Genomic DNA, 15275 nt, shown 5'->3' on the forward strand with positions numbered 1-15275 from the left:
TGTATTTTGTTCATAATTTGCCCCAACTATATATGCATGCAGTTATTTTTAGTCCCTTATAATTTCTTTGTATTTTGTTGCCCCGGTGCAAGCACTGCAGCAAAGGGTTCCGGGTCCCAGCCTGTCTCACCTGTGTCCTTTTTATAGATAATGAGCTGACAGACATTTCTGTGAAGAGCCAGATAGTAAACATTTAAGCTATGTGAGTGAGCTCTAGGGGCTCTGTCCCAACTACTCAACTCTGTCGTAGTAGTGTGCAGAAGCAACTATTAAAAATGTGGAGACAAATGAGTTGTTCCAGTAAAGCCTTATTTATCAAAATGGGTTATGAATCAGATTTTGCTCATGGGCTATAGTTGGCCAAACCCTGTTACAGATGATGAAGTTGCTGCTGTTTCAAGAGATGCTAACAATCACCTAATGTTTAATTTAGAGTAGTTTTTCTCTCTATTTAAAGCCACTGATTTCTACACATTTGATTGGATATTTCTGGACAAACACAAGATAGTTCTAAGATAGTTACAACTACAAATAACCCTTCAAATTTTCTAGTAATTTTCATCACATATATTCATTCATTTATTCGCCCAACAAATAATCATTGGATTTCTATTTTGCCCCAAGCATAGTCCTTGGTACTAGGAATATAGGAACAAACAAGATAGATAGATACAAGTTCCTGTTGTCAAGGACAGTTATAGTTTATTGGAATTGTGATTTAATAGGTGAACATGAAAAATGACGTCTTGAAATTCCCTGGAAACTTTTCCCCTGGCACTCAGGAAAGAACATATCTTGAAGAATAAAGAACTGAAGAAGGGGAGTCTGAGTAGAGAGCATTTCTGTGTGCACTCCTCTCATTGACTCGTGAGGTCTAACTGCAGAGTCAGGTCCTAAGCAACAGGAAATGGTCAGTTATGGCTCCTGATCTTCAGTTGGTGCTGGTACAGCAAAGAAAAGGGAGGGGCTCTCTCCAGCTAGGAACTTCCTTACCTGCTTTTTTGGTTGTTTTATTCTCATAGAAAATTTCATTATGATAGAATGGGGAGAGCTATTTTAAAATATGATTAAAATATGGATTTTTCTTGGAAGACGATGGCCAAATATTCTTTTTTAAAGTCATGATAATGATTTCTCATCATGGCCTGAAAGCAAAGAATAAACTGGTTAAAATGCTTGATAGATCCTGCGATATCAGTGCCAGTGCTTAGCAAAAGAGCTGGGGGCTAAAGTGCCCCATAAAGCATTCCATAGTAAAAGTGATGATAGTTTTAGTAAAATAAAATAGGATGATGGCCAAAGTGAAGATTTACTACAACTTCTCAAACAATATAATAGAAAAAAGAGTGGGATGGATTTTTTTTTCTATATGATAGTTCAGCAGCCCACAGTTCTTCCCTCTGTTATTTTCAAAAATAAATCTTTCATAGTTCTTAAATGTGCCACTTTCTCATTGTAACTGTGCAGTATTATAGTTTGAGATAATCAAGAACCCTGAAGGCAAGTACTTTTCAAAATTTTTAGATCAAGCATGAGAACATAACCCTTGTGAATGTCATTTATGCTATATTTCTATCATGGTATCAATTATTTATGTACAGTCTCTAATCTTGATGCATTTTTCAATAAAGGAATAGTTGTACAATGGATGTGCGTGGAGGATGAGGAAAGACATTTATAATGGGATGGAAATTGAGTGGTTACATGAGGATAAAAAAGAACTGGAAATATTTTTTAAAGTACAATAAAAGCTTTGAATATCTCAATTCAGTAGGTACTTCTTAGACTGTAATTTTTACATATAGATCTGAAAAGATTATTAAACACATAGATGAAAGAAATCTTCCTTTCTAGTTGGTTTACTATCTGACAATGGGGACACTGCTTGGGTGGCTTAATTTGATTCATAAAATGGAATAAAATAAAGTCTGATTACTTTGATATTTAATGAAATATCAGTTTAGTTATTTGATCATTACTAATCTTTTTACTTTTCAGCTTCTTTAAATAATTGTTCAAGCAGGTAATGAGATTTTTAATCTGTCCTATCATAGAGCAGCTACACAACCTTTTTTAACCTATTTGCATGGGCAAATTTGATTTTACATATATATAATATATACACACACACATACTCTACTATATTTAAGGTGATATATATTATTATATTAATTAATTAATATATTAAGGTTTTATATATATTGTTTTGAACATAGTAGGAGTTTAATAATTTAGTTGTTGAAACAAGAAATCAAGAGATGAAAATTTAAACTCTGATTTAACATGAATGCAAGTAGCATTTTTGGAGTAGATCATTGTCACCATCATTTCACTATCGTTCTTGGGGAAAGGCTATATTTCATGTTAGCAACAATTCAACCAAAGAATTTTTCATGAGGCTTGAACATTGGAAATTTATCTATGTTAAATGCTATGAGGTTCTACTTTAAATGAGTTCTGAATGTAAAAGTTTTAGCCTTTAGCATTTTTGTAACTTTGATGATCTTGCATATATTTTTAAGTTAGGATTTGCTGATTCTTTTTGTTGATGTAAGTATGACACCCTCAGGTAGTAAAAGTGTACATAGTTCATTTTAACACGGTTTGAAGATATGTGTATATTTTGTTCTCCGATAAGAAAGATTTGAAGGAACATCAAGATCTTTATTATATACCTAATTTTACATGAGGTTTATGAAACACTGTTTTTTTTTTCCACTTTAACGTTTTGAATATGTTCTAGATTTCATCACCAGCAATACATATGGAGAGGACAAATAGGTAAAATAAACAAATCCCTAATTAGTTTCTCTTATGCAAATATTTTCTGGACACCTATTTTCCATGAAGTATTATGCCTGACATTTTAGTGAGCACCTAGAATACTAAGATGTTATTTGTTCCCAGTGGAAGAAATACAGCTAAAGAATAAATAGTGATATTATAGGGCAAAAGATAACTGCTCTGGGAGAGGAACAATTCAGTGCTATGGAAATTCACAAGAGTAAGCAGTTATAGTTTTATTAGGTGGAGGATAGATCAAAAGGGTTTTATAAAGAGTGTGACATTTGAGAATGACCTTGAAAATGAATAGGATTTCACAAAACAAACAATAGGCAAGAGACTCCTAGGGGCTGAGAATAGCGTGATAAAGGAAGAGACAGAAAAATCAGGGCTGTGTTCAGGAATGTGTATAACAGGCAACCTATACAAATTCGGGGGTGGGGTGGGGACAGAGGAAGATTAAGCTTAAGATGTAGGCACTGTGGATGGGCCTTAATCTATGTGTCTGCACTTAATTCTTGTCAATTAAAAGCAATAAGATGTTGTTTGTTTTAGTAGTGGATTGTTATAATCAGAGCTGTGACTTTGCAAAAGTGTTTTCCCTGGTTTGTTTGAGATACATTAAGGGCACCTTTGGAAAGGAGAGTTTGGTGGAGAGCTCACAGTTACAGAGGATATTTGAGGAACTAGGATGGCTTCAATGTTAGTAGCATTTAACTTTGTGAATTTACCGTTTGGTGTCTGGACCTTTGCCTTGTAATCATACAAAAAAGAGATGATTCAGTGTGTCAGAGTTGATCTCTTAAATATGCAGATAGAATTTTTTTAAAATTTATTCATTTATTTTATTTTTTTGGCTGCGTTGGGTCTTCATTGCTGCACATTTTTTCCAAGGGACCGAGAAGCTGCTGGAGGTTTGGTTCTCCAGGCAGCAACCTGGCGCAAACCAAGGATCTGGCGATCTTGGCACCATCCCAAGATCCGAGTGGGACATACTTTTGAAGGATGTGCAATGCTCAATCATAAGTGTGACAAAAACTGACAAGCAGGAAGCGTATGTACTCAGTGAGAGTAGAATATCTGTCTCCAAGAGACGTTTCATGTTGAAGACATGTGGTACCACCCACTTCTGAAAGCACTGATTCCCCTGTTGAAACTTGCTAGGGATTACAGTGGGTTTGACTCAATTCAAAACTTCTTTTATTCTGGTAAGAATTTCATGAAGCATTCTCACCAAGGGTACCCACACCGGAATTTCCAGGAAGAAATAGAGTTTCTTAATGCAATTTTCCCAAATGGGACAGCATGTTGTATGGGACGCCTGAATTCTGATTGTTGGTACTTGTATACTTTGGATTTCCCAGAGAGTCGGGTAATGAATCAGCCAGATCAAACCCTGGAAATTCTGATGAGTGAGCTTGACCCAGCAGTTATGGACCAGTTCTACATGAAAGATGGTGTTACTGCAAAGGATGTCACTCGTGAGAGTGGAATTCATGACCTGATACCAAGTTCTGTCATTGATGCCACACTGTTCAATCCTTGTGGGTATTCAATGAATGGAATGAAATCCGATGGAACTTATTGGACTATTCACATCACTCCAGAACCATAATTTTCTTATGTTAGCTTTGAAACAAACTTAAGTCAGACCTCCTATGATGACCTGATCAGGAAAGTTGTGGAAGTCTTCAAGCCAGGAAAATTTGCGACCACCCTGTTTGTAAATCAGAGTTCTAAATGTCACACAGTGCTTTCTTTGCCCCAGAAAATTGAAGGTTTTAAACGTCTTGATTGCCAGAGTGCTATGTTGAATGATTACAATTTTGTTTTTACCAGTTTTGCTGAGAAGCAGCAACAACAGCAGAGTTGATTAAGAAAAATGAAGAAAAAACACAAAAAGAGAACACACATAGAAGAAGGTGGTGGCTGCTTTTTAGATATTGATACCAAGGGCCATGCTTTCCATAACCACCACCTTGTAGTTGCAGAAAACCCTAGATGTAATTATAGTGAATCATTTTGAATTTTATGCATTATTATATCAAGGAGTTAGATATCTTGCATGAATGCTGTCTTCTGTGTTTAGGTATCCTATGACACTCTTGCTGTGAAATTGAAGTGCATGTAGAAAAAACCTTTTACTATATGAAACTTTATAACACTTGTGAAAACAGTTCAATTTGGTTTATGCACAGTATAATATTTCTCCAGGTATTGTCCAAAATTCCCCACAGACAAGGCTTTCGTCCTCATTAGGTGTTGGCCTTAGCCTAACCATCTGGGACTGTTATATTTAATTGCTACCAGGATTTTACATCCAGTTACCTCCACTTTCTAGAACATATTCTGTACTAATGTTATTGAAGCCAATTTCTACTTCATACAAATGTTTTTGCAGCACCAATCAAAGTTCTTCTTCCACGAGTCAAGTCCTCTAAGAAAATGACTGCAGTTATCCATTTTGTGTATTATTATCTCACTGCTTCCTATATTTGTATGACTTTAATTGATTCGTTCCTCACCATGGTGTCTCCCCTCCCAACCATACCCCTTCCTTAAAGCAATACACTCTTACACTGTGGGTTTATACTAATCTTATACCCCAGAGGGGGAATGGGGGGATGGACCCTTGGATTAATTTTCTTTTAAGGTCAAGGGAATTTGGCATTTTTCATTACCATGATCTCTTTTGGAATAAGCTGGTGTTGATTAGCAAAGAAGGTTGATACTAGGGAATATTGGCAGAACTGTATGGAAACCGTATGCCATTCTGTGCCCCCCATTAAATGAGATTGGCTTCTCATGAGTACCATGCCTTTATTAACTTGCTAAGTAGTAGTATAAAAGAATTATCACTAAATTTGTTAGCAAGGAGATTTAAGATGAAGGTTATATTGGATTCAACAAGTCAAGTCACCTCAGATGATTCACCTTAACTTTTACTTTCGTAGCCATTTCCACTAATTTCTATTAATGATATAAACTTGGGTTCAAAGCAGAATTGGAGTCTTGGCCATCTTGTGACTTAAAAATTTCTGTGACTTTGTGATACATGTGATAGTGTTCTGACGGTTCCTCTTACTGGTATTTCTTTCACCATGGAGTAACATCAAGTGATGAATGAGAACTGTTCAGGTTATTCAGACATACAGAGTGAAGCAGAATGCTATCCGTAAAACATAACATACAAAATTCCAAAATGGTCAATGGGAAATGACTAGAAATACAGGCTTAGAAGAGTTGGCATCTTTTAGCTGTATTTGCTAACATGGATATTTAAGCAGCTGAGAAAAGAGCAAAGTTGACTCAATTTTGTATTTCTTCTTGTCTTCTTCTTCTTGAATTTCTTCTTCTTCTTGAATCAAACAATTTTTGATTCTTTCTGGATTGATGCAGTGATGTTTTTGTTCCTTCTGTATTTATAAATGAAACTTTTGTTTTTAGTGTTTCTAAACATAAAATATACTTGGTTTGAAATCAAGTGGTTGAAACACTTCTAACTTTTATTTTAAACATGTTGTTGATTCAAAGCTTTATTGAAGAAGCTTTCAATCAATGGATGGGTCTGATTCTGTAATTAGCACACAGTGTTATTGCTAATGTTTTGATGCTACTATGAAGACCAGTGCTCAAAGTGGATTTTGTTCTTGAACAGTGTCCCAGTAGATCTGATGAACATTTATTGTCTTGAGGTCTGATTTTTTTTCACCCCTAACAGATTTAAGATTTCTATTTAATGTTGAAAAACTGTGCAAATTTGTATGGAACAAAGCCTAGAAAAATGAAAACTATAGATTGAATAGTAATATAAATTAATCCTAGTGTGTATGATAGAGGAGGGAAAATTTTGGTGCCATAATTTCTCTCTTTATGGTGTTGGACTTAAATCAGTTGAAATGTAGTTCTGTACCACAATTTGAGCTTCAATAAGGGTTTGCTTAATTCAAAAAAATGAAAATCATACAAGAAAACTAAGGTATGATATAATTTTAGAGAGTTGTTTAGATATAAAATAAGAGCATCTATTTGATATGACATTAGAACCATTCTCTTCTGATTGGACTAGGAGTCATGACACTGAACTCAGAAAGAAGAAAATATACTGTTAGAAAACTATCTAACCTGGCACTGGACAATGTTACTCCAAGTTAAGAATGAAAATGTTATTAGTGATTCCCAATTTTAAAACTTAACCAGTGAACCAAGTACTGATGATTGTTGGATCAAGGAATGTTATTTGCCTCCCAACTTTATTCTTTTCTATTACTTACTAATTACTTACATATGAAATAGATGAAGGAGATTAAGAGGCACAAACCACCAGTTATAAAAGAAATAAGTCACAGGGATGTAATGTACAGCATAGGAAATATAGTCAATATTTTATAATAACTTTGTATGATGTGTAATCTATAGAAATAGTGAATCACTATGTTGTACACCTGAAATGAATACCTGAAATGAATACAATATTGTAAGTCAACTATACTTAATAAATAGAAAAATTAAATTAAATAAATAATTACTTACAAATAGAACCTGATTTGCTAGATAAATCAGGCTGGCTGCCCATCACAGAACACAATTATTTGAGTGTGGCCATGTGACAAAGTAGTAAGATGAAAGCAGGGATGATGTGATGAAACTTCAGGAAGTCTCCTTAAAAAAAAAGGCCCACTCCTTTTTCTCCTTTTGGCTTTTTTTTTTTTTTTTTTAAGTTCTTGCTTGCAATTCTTCTCTGACAGAGCTACATTACTTGCTTTAGGCCATGGTTGATTTTGAAGATGGCATCTGTGCACCAGAATGGTAGAGCAGAATAGAAGAGCCTGGGACCCTGGTGAGAGGATATCTGGCATTGAACACAGTAGTTGACCCTCCTTATCTTCAGGTTTCGCATGCACTGATTCAACCAACTGTGGATTGACAGTGTTCAAAAAAAAGTTCTAGAAATTTCCAAAAAGCAGAACTTTAATTTGAAGCATGCTGGCAGTTATTTACATAGCATTTACATTCTATTTGGTATTATAAGTAATCTAGAGATGATTTAAAGTACAGTCATCCCTCTGTCTACAGGGAATTTGTTCCAGGACCTATCCTCAGATACTACAGTTCTTGCATGTTCAAGTCCCTTATATAACTTTTGGACATTCCCATGTAATCTTTAAATCACCTCTAGAGTAACTGTAATATATAATACAAAGTAAATGCTATGTAAATAGTTGCTGGTGCACAGCAAATTATAGTTTTGCTTTTTGGAAATTTCTGGAATTTTTTTTTAAAATATTTTTCATCTGCAGTTGGTTGATTCTGCAGATGTGGAACCCATGGATCAAGGAGGGCCAACTGTATACAGAAGAATGTGTGTGGGTTATATGCAATTTACTACATAATTTTTATAAGGAACTTGAGCATCTGCAGATTTTGGTACCCATGGAGGTCCTAAAACCAATCCCCTGCAGATACCGAGGGATAACCAACTGTACTGTCTACCTCCAGAGTTTTTTATAAAGAAAACCAAATCCACTTCTGTTTTCTTTAATCCAATATAGTGGGGTTTTCCCCCCTAAAATATGTGGCTGAAACCAATCTGTTAGATTTGTACTTAGATGACAAGAATATTTATTAATAATGATGACAATGTTGGTGATAGTAAGATGGGAGGATTAGAAAATGAAAGGATTTAGAAATTAGAGTAGGAGCCACTCTATTAGGCTTATCTTATAGACTGGAGAGTAAAGATTAGAAAAATAATAAACTAAGAAATAAAGATTTAGCAATATTATTTAAAGTTACAAATGTTGGAGAGCATATGAAGAAATATGATTATTTAACTATAATACATTGAAATACATGAATGGGGAGAAATATACTATCAATAAGCTGACTTTTTTTGACTTTTATTGTAGGGAGCAAATGATATATGAAAAGATGTATAATTGAGATTTTTTTGCTTTTTTCTATCTGAAGGAAAAGCAAACCTCCAAGCATAAATAACTAGAATATTGAAATATATATTGAATAAACGATTAATAAATGCATTAATAACTGAAATAAGGGAAGATAGAACTATTTATTTCTAAGTAAGACCAAAAATAATAACCCTGAAAATATTTCTCTAGTCCTCAGGTTTCATCCTCATCAAATGTTAAACATACGTTTCTTTAAAATTTTGTATGTTGGCTGTTCACTATTATATGAACAATATCAGAATATTTCTGAAAAATGTTTAAGCTTCATCAGGCATAGTCAATCATTATAGTTTCCATGATAGCACTATTTGATGACATACAAATGGTTTGCTCACTCACCTACTTACATGAACAGTTTTTTGGTCCAAATTTTTTTTGTGTACATGCAAATACAATAAGGACATATTTTGAAGAATTCAGTAAAACTCCCATTGAACTAGAAACACTGTCTTCTCTGTGTACTTGTGTTGAAATCTCATTCCAGGTTCTATTTCACAGAAATCTTTCAATTTGATTGTAGTCTTTAAATATTCATTATTTAATATAAATATTTAAGCATTTAATATAGGTAGCTGACCTCTTACTTACTACTGATGCTGAAACAATCACTGGGCATTTTTCTTTGTCTTTTTTCCTTTGTAGTTTGCTGAAAGCTTTTCAATTTATAAACTATTTTTATGGCAAAATTCTTATGCAGTGCATGAGAGGCATGTAAAAATATATCAAATGTGAGCCTAACAGATGGTTAGAATACTAGACTTGTAAAGATGTAATGAATTGATGTTTACACTTTTCCAATATTAAATAAAATCCGTTGAGTGAGTAACAGTGTTTGCTCTTCTATTAGACTATAAAGACTCCCTGAGTTGCTTGTCGTTATTTTCGTTTTTTTGAATTAAGCAAACCCTTACTGAAGCTTAAATTGTGGTACAGAAATACATTTCAACTGATTTAAGTCCAACACCATTCTTAACTTGGAGTAACACTTGATCCTTGTATAAGGTCTGAAAACACTCACTATCCTGTGTGTAGTAAATACTTAATGAGTGAGGACCTTCAAGATGGCGGGGGAGTAAGATGTGAAGATCACCTTCCTCCCCACAAATACATCAAAAATACATCTACGTGTGGAACAACTCCTACAGAACACCTACTGAACACTGGCAGAAGACCTCAGACTTCCCAAAAGGCAAGAAACTCCCCACGTACCTGGGTAGGGCAAAAGAAAAAAGAAAAAGCAGAGACAAAAGAATAGGGATGGGACCTGTACCTCTGGGAGGGAGCTGTGAAGGAGGAAAGGTTTCCACACACTAGGAAGGCCCTTCGCAGGTGGAGACTGCAGGTGGCGGAGGGGGGAAGCTTTGGAGCCACGGAGGAGAGCACAGCAACAGGGGTGCGGAGGGCAAAGTGGAGAGATTCCCGCACAGAGGATCGATGCTGACCAGCACTCACCAGCCCGAGAGGCTTGTCTGCTCACCTGCAGAGGGGTGGGGGGGGTGGGGGCTGGGAGCTGAGGCTCCAGCTTCGGAGGTCGGATCCCAGGGAGAGGACAGAGATTGGCTGCGTGATCACAGCCTGAAGGGGGCTAGTGTGCCACAGCTAACTGGGAGGGAGTCCCAGAAAAAGTCTGGAACTGCCTAAGAGTCAAGAGACCATTGTTTCAGGGTGCGCCGGGAGAGGAGATTCAGAACACCACCTAAATGAGCTTCAGAGACGGGCGCGAGTCATGGCTATCAGCATGGACACCAGAGATGGGCATGAAACACTAAGGCTGCTGCTGCAGCCACCAGGAATACTGTGTGCCAGCACAGGTCACTATCCCCACCTCCCCTCCTGGGAGCCTGTGCAGTCTGCCACTGCCAGGGTCCCATGATCCAGGGACAACTTCCCCAGAAGAACACACGGCACGCCTCAGGCTGTTGCAACATCATGCTGGCCTCTGCCACTGCAGCCTAGCCCTGCATTTCAAACCCCTCTCTCCTCGTGGCCTGAGTGAGCCAGGGCCCCCTAATCAGCCGTTCCTTTAACCCCCTCCTGTGTGGGCAAAGAACAGACACCCTCAGGTGACCTACATGCAGAGGCAGGGACAAATCCAAAGCTGAACCACAGGAAGTGTGCAAACAAAGAAGAGAAAGGGAAATTTCTCCCAGCAGCCTCAGGAGCAGCAGATTAAATCTCCACAATCAACTTGATGTACCCTGCATCTGTGGAATACCTGAATAGACAATGAATCATCCCAAAATTGAAGCAGTGGATTTTGGGAGCAACTCTAGACTTGGGGTTTGCTGTATGCAACAGACGTTACTGATTTTTATGTTTATCTTAGTATAGTTTTTAGCACTTGTTATAATTGGTGGATTTGTTTATTGGTTTGATTGCTCTCTTCTTTTTTATTACTTTTTATATTTCTCTTAATAATTTTTTTATTCTTTATTTTAATAACTTTATTTTATTTATTTTATTTTTTTCTTTTTTCTTCTCCCTTCTCTTCTAAGACATGTGGCTGACAGGATCTTGGTGCTCTGGCCGGATGTAAGGCCTGAGCTTCTGAGGTGAGGGAGCCAAGTTCAGGACATTGGACCACCAGAGACCTCCCATCCCCATGTAATGTCAGTCAGCAAGAGCTCTCCCAGAGATCTCTGTCTCAATGCTAAGACCAAACTCCAGTCAACGACCAGCAAGCTTCAGTGCTGTTCAGCCCATGACAAACAACTAGCAAGACAGGAACAAAACCCCACCCACCCATTAGCAGAGAGGCTGCCTAAAATCATAATAAGTTCACAGACACCCCAAAACACACCACCAGACACAGTTCTGCCCACCAGAAAGACAAGATCCAGCCTCATCCACCAGAGTACAGGCACCAGTCCCCTCCACCAGGAAGCCTACACAACCCACTGAACCAACCTTAGCCACTGGGGGCACACACCAAAAACAATGGGAGCTACGAACCTGTAGCCTGTGAAAAAGAGACCCCAAACACAGTAAGTTAAGCAAAATGAGAAAACAGAGAAACACACAGCAGTTGAAGGAGCAAGGTAAAAACCCACCAGACCAAACAAACGAAGAGGAAATAAGCAGTCTACCTGAAAAAGAATTCAGAGTAATGATGGTAAAGATATCCAGAATCTTGGTAACAGAATGGAGAAAATACAAGAAACATTTAACAAAGACATAGAAGAACTAAAGAAAAAAAAATGATGAACAACACAATAAAGGAAATAAAAAATTCTCTAGAAAGAATAGGAGAATAACTGAGGCAGAAGAACGGATAACTGACCTGGAAGATAAAATAGTGGAAATAACTACCAAAGAGCAGAATAAAGAAAAAAGCATGAAAAGAACTGAGGACAGTCTCAGAGACCTCTGGGACAATGTTAAACACACCAACATTCAAATTATAGGGGTCCCAGAAGAAAAAGAAAGGGAATGAGAAAATATTTGATGACATTATAGTTGAAAACTTCCCTAATACGGGAAGGGAAATAGTCAAACAGTTCCAGGAAGCACAGAGAGTCCCATACAGGATTAGTTGAAAACAACACGACAAGACTCTAGGTCTATCCACCTCATTACAAATAGCTCAATTTCGTTTCTTTTTATGGCTGAGTAATATTCCATTGTATATATGTGCCACATCTTCTTTATCCATTCATCCGATGATGGACACTTAGGTTGTTTCCATCTCCGGGCTATTGTAAATAGAGCTGCAATGAACATTTTGGTACATGACTCTTTTTGAATTATGGTTTTCTCCGGGTATATGCCCAGTAGTGGGATTGCTGGGTCATATGGTACTTCTACTTGTAGTTTTTTAAGGAACCTCCATACTGTTCTCCACAGTGGCTGTATCAATTTACATTTCCACCAACAGTGCAAGAGGGTTCCCTTTTCTCCACACCCTCTCCAGCATTTATTGTTTCTATATTTTTTAATGATGGCCATTCTGACTGGTGTGAGATGATATCTCATTGTAGTTTTGATTTGCATTTTCTAATGATTAATGATATTGAGCATTCTTTCATGTGTTTGTTGGCAGTCTGTATATCTTCTTTGGAGAAATGTCTATTTAGGTCTTCTGCCCATTTTTGGATTGAGTTGTTTGTTTTCCTGTTATTGAGCTGCATGAGCTGCTTATAAATTTTGGAGATTAATCCTTTGTCAGTTGCTTCATTTGCAAATATTTTCTCCCATTCTGAGGGTTGTCTTTTGGTCTTGTTTATGGTTTCCTTTGCAGTGCAAAGGCTTTGACGTTTCATTAGGTCCCATTTGTTTATTTTTGTTTTTATTTCCATTTCTCTAGGAGGTGGGTCAAAAAGGATCTTGCTGTGATTTATGTCATAGAGTGTTCTGCCTATGTTTTCCTCTAAGAGTTTGATAGTTTCTGGCCTTACATTTAGGTCTTGAATCCATTTTGAGCTTATTTTTGTGTATGGTGTTAGGGAGGGATCTAATCTCATACTTTTACATGTAGCTGTCCAGTTTTCCCAGCACCATTTATTGAAGAGGCTGTCCTTTCTCCACTGTACATTCCTGCCTCCTTTATCAAAGATAAGGTGACCATATGTGCATGGGTTTATCTCTGGGCTTTCTATCCTGTTCCATTGATCTATATTTCTGTTTTTGTGCTAGTACCATACTGTCTTGATTACTGTAGCTTTGTAGTATAGTCTGAAGTCAGGGAGCCTGATTCCTCCAGCTCCGTTTTTCGTTCTCAAGATTGCTTTGGCTATTCGGGGTCTTTTTCGTTTCCATACAAATTGTGAAATATTTTGTTCCAGTTCTGTGAAAAATGCCAGTGGTATTTTGATAGGGATTGCACTGAATCTGTAGATTGCTTTGGGTAGTAGAGTCATTTTCACAATGTTGATTCTTCCAATCCAAGAACATGGTATATCTCTCCATCTATTTGTATCATCTTTAATTTCTTTCATCAGTGTCTTATACTTTTCTGCATACAGGTCTTTTGTCTCCTTAGGTAGGTTTATTCCTAGTAGCATCTTTAGGTAGTATTCTGGTAGCATCTTTAGGATTCTCTATGTAGAGTATCATGTCATCTGCAAACAGTGACAGCTTTACTTCTTCTTTTCCAATTTGGATTCCTTTTGTTTCCTTTTCTTCTCTGTTTGCTGTGGCTAAAACTTCCAAAACTATGTTGAATAAGAGTGGTGAGAGTGGGCAGCCTTGTCTTGTTCCTGATCTTAGTGGAAATGCTTTCTGTTTTTCACCACTGAGGACGATGTATATGGAACTGGGAGGTGTCTTGTGGACCAGTGTTCTGAAGTTGGCTCTCCCACCTCAGAGGCACAGCACTGACTCCTGGCTGCAGCACTAAGAGCCTTTTGTCCACACGGCTCAGAATAATAGGGAGAAATAGTAGAAAGATAGAATTAGTAGAAGAAAGAAAGAAAGAAAGAAAGAAAGAAAGAAAGAAAGAAAGAAAGAAAGAAAGAAAAAGAAAGAAAGGAGGGAGGGACTGAGGGAGGGAGGAGGGAAGGAAGTAAGGAAGGTGGAAAGGAAGTAAAAAAAGAAAGATAAAGTAAAATAAAGATCAAATATAATAAAGTTATTAAAAAATAATTATATAGAGAAAAAAATTTAAAAAAAGATGGATCGAACCCTAGGACAAATGGTGGAAGCAAAGCTATACAGACAAAATCTCACACAGAAGCATACACATACTCACAAAAAGAGGAAAAAGGGAAAAAATCATAAACCTTGCTCTCAAAGTCCACCTCCTTAATTTGGGATGATTCGTTGTCTATTCATGTATTCCACAGATGCAGGGTACATCAAGTTGATTGTGGAGCTTTAATCCGCTGCTTCTGAGGCTGCTGGGAGAGATTTCCCTTTCTCTTCTTTGTTCTCACAGCTCCCAGGGGCTCCCCTTTGGATTTGACGCCGCCTCTGCGTGTAGGTAGCCGGAGGGCGTCTGTTCTTCGCTCAGACAGGACGGGGTTAAAGGAGCCGCTGATTCGGAGGCTCTGGCTTACTCAGGCTGGGGGAGGGCGGTGTACGGAAGCAGGGCGAGCCTGCTGCGTCAGAGGACGGCATGACGTTGCAGCAGCCTGAGGCGCGCCGTGCGTTCTTCCGGGGGAGTTGTCCCTGGATCCCGGGACCCTGGCAGTGGCAGGCTGCACAGGCTCCCCGGAAGTGGGGTGTGGATAGTGACCTGTGCTTGCACACAGGCTTCTTGGTGGCGGCAGCAGCAGCCTTAGCGTCTCCTGCCCGTCTCTGGGTTTCGCGCTTTTAGCCGCGGCTCGCGCCCGTCTCTGGAGCTCCTTTAAGCAGCGCTCTTAATCCCCTCCCCTCGCGCACCAGGAAACAAAGAGGCAAGAAAAAGTCTCTTGCCTCTTCGGCAGGCCCAGACTTTTCCCCGGACTCCCTCCCAGCTAGCCGTGGTGCACTAAACCCCTGCAGGCTGTGTTCACGCCGCCAACGCCAGTCCTCTCCCAGCGCTCCGACGGAAGCCCGAGCCTCAGCTCCCAGCCCCGCCCGCCCCGGCGGGTGAGCAGACAA

General features: G+C 38.1%; 1 pseudogene; it reads left to right on the forward strand.

The window, feature by feature from the left end:
- The first annotated feature begins 3656 nt into the window (after window positions 1-3656).
- On the forward strand, window positions 3657-4657 carry LOC114900476 (annotated as a pseudogene).
- The last annotated feature ends 10618 nt before the right edge of the window (window positions 4658-15275 follow it).

This window comes from Monodon monoceros, unplaced genomic scaffold (genome assembly GCF_005190385.1).
Source record: "Monodon monoceros isolate NGI ecotype Baffin Bay Population unplaced genomic scaffold, NGI_Narwhal_1 Super_Scaffold_19, whole genome shotgun sequence".
Classification (NCBI taxonomy): domain Eukaryota; kingdom Metazoa; phylum Chordata; class Mammalia; order Artiodactyla; family Monodontidae; genus Monodon; species Monodon monoceros.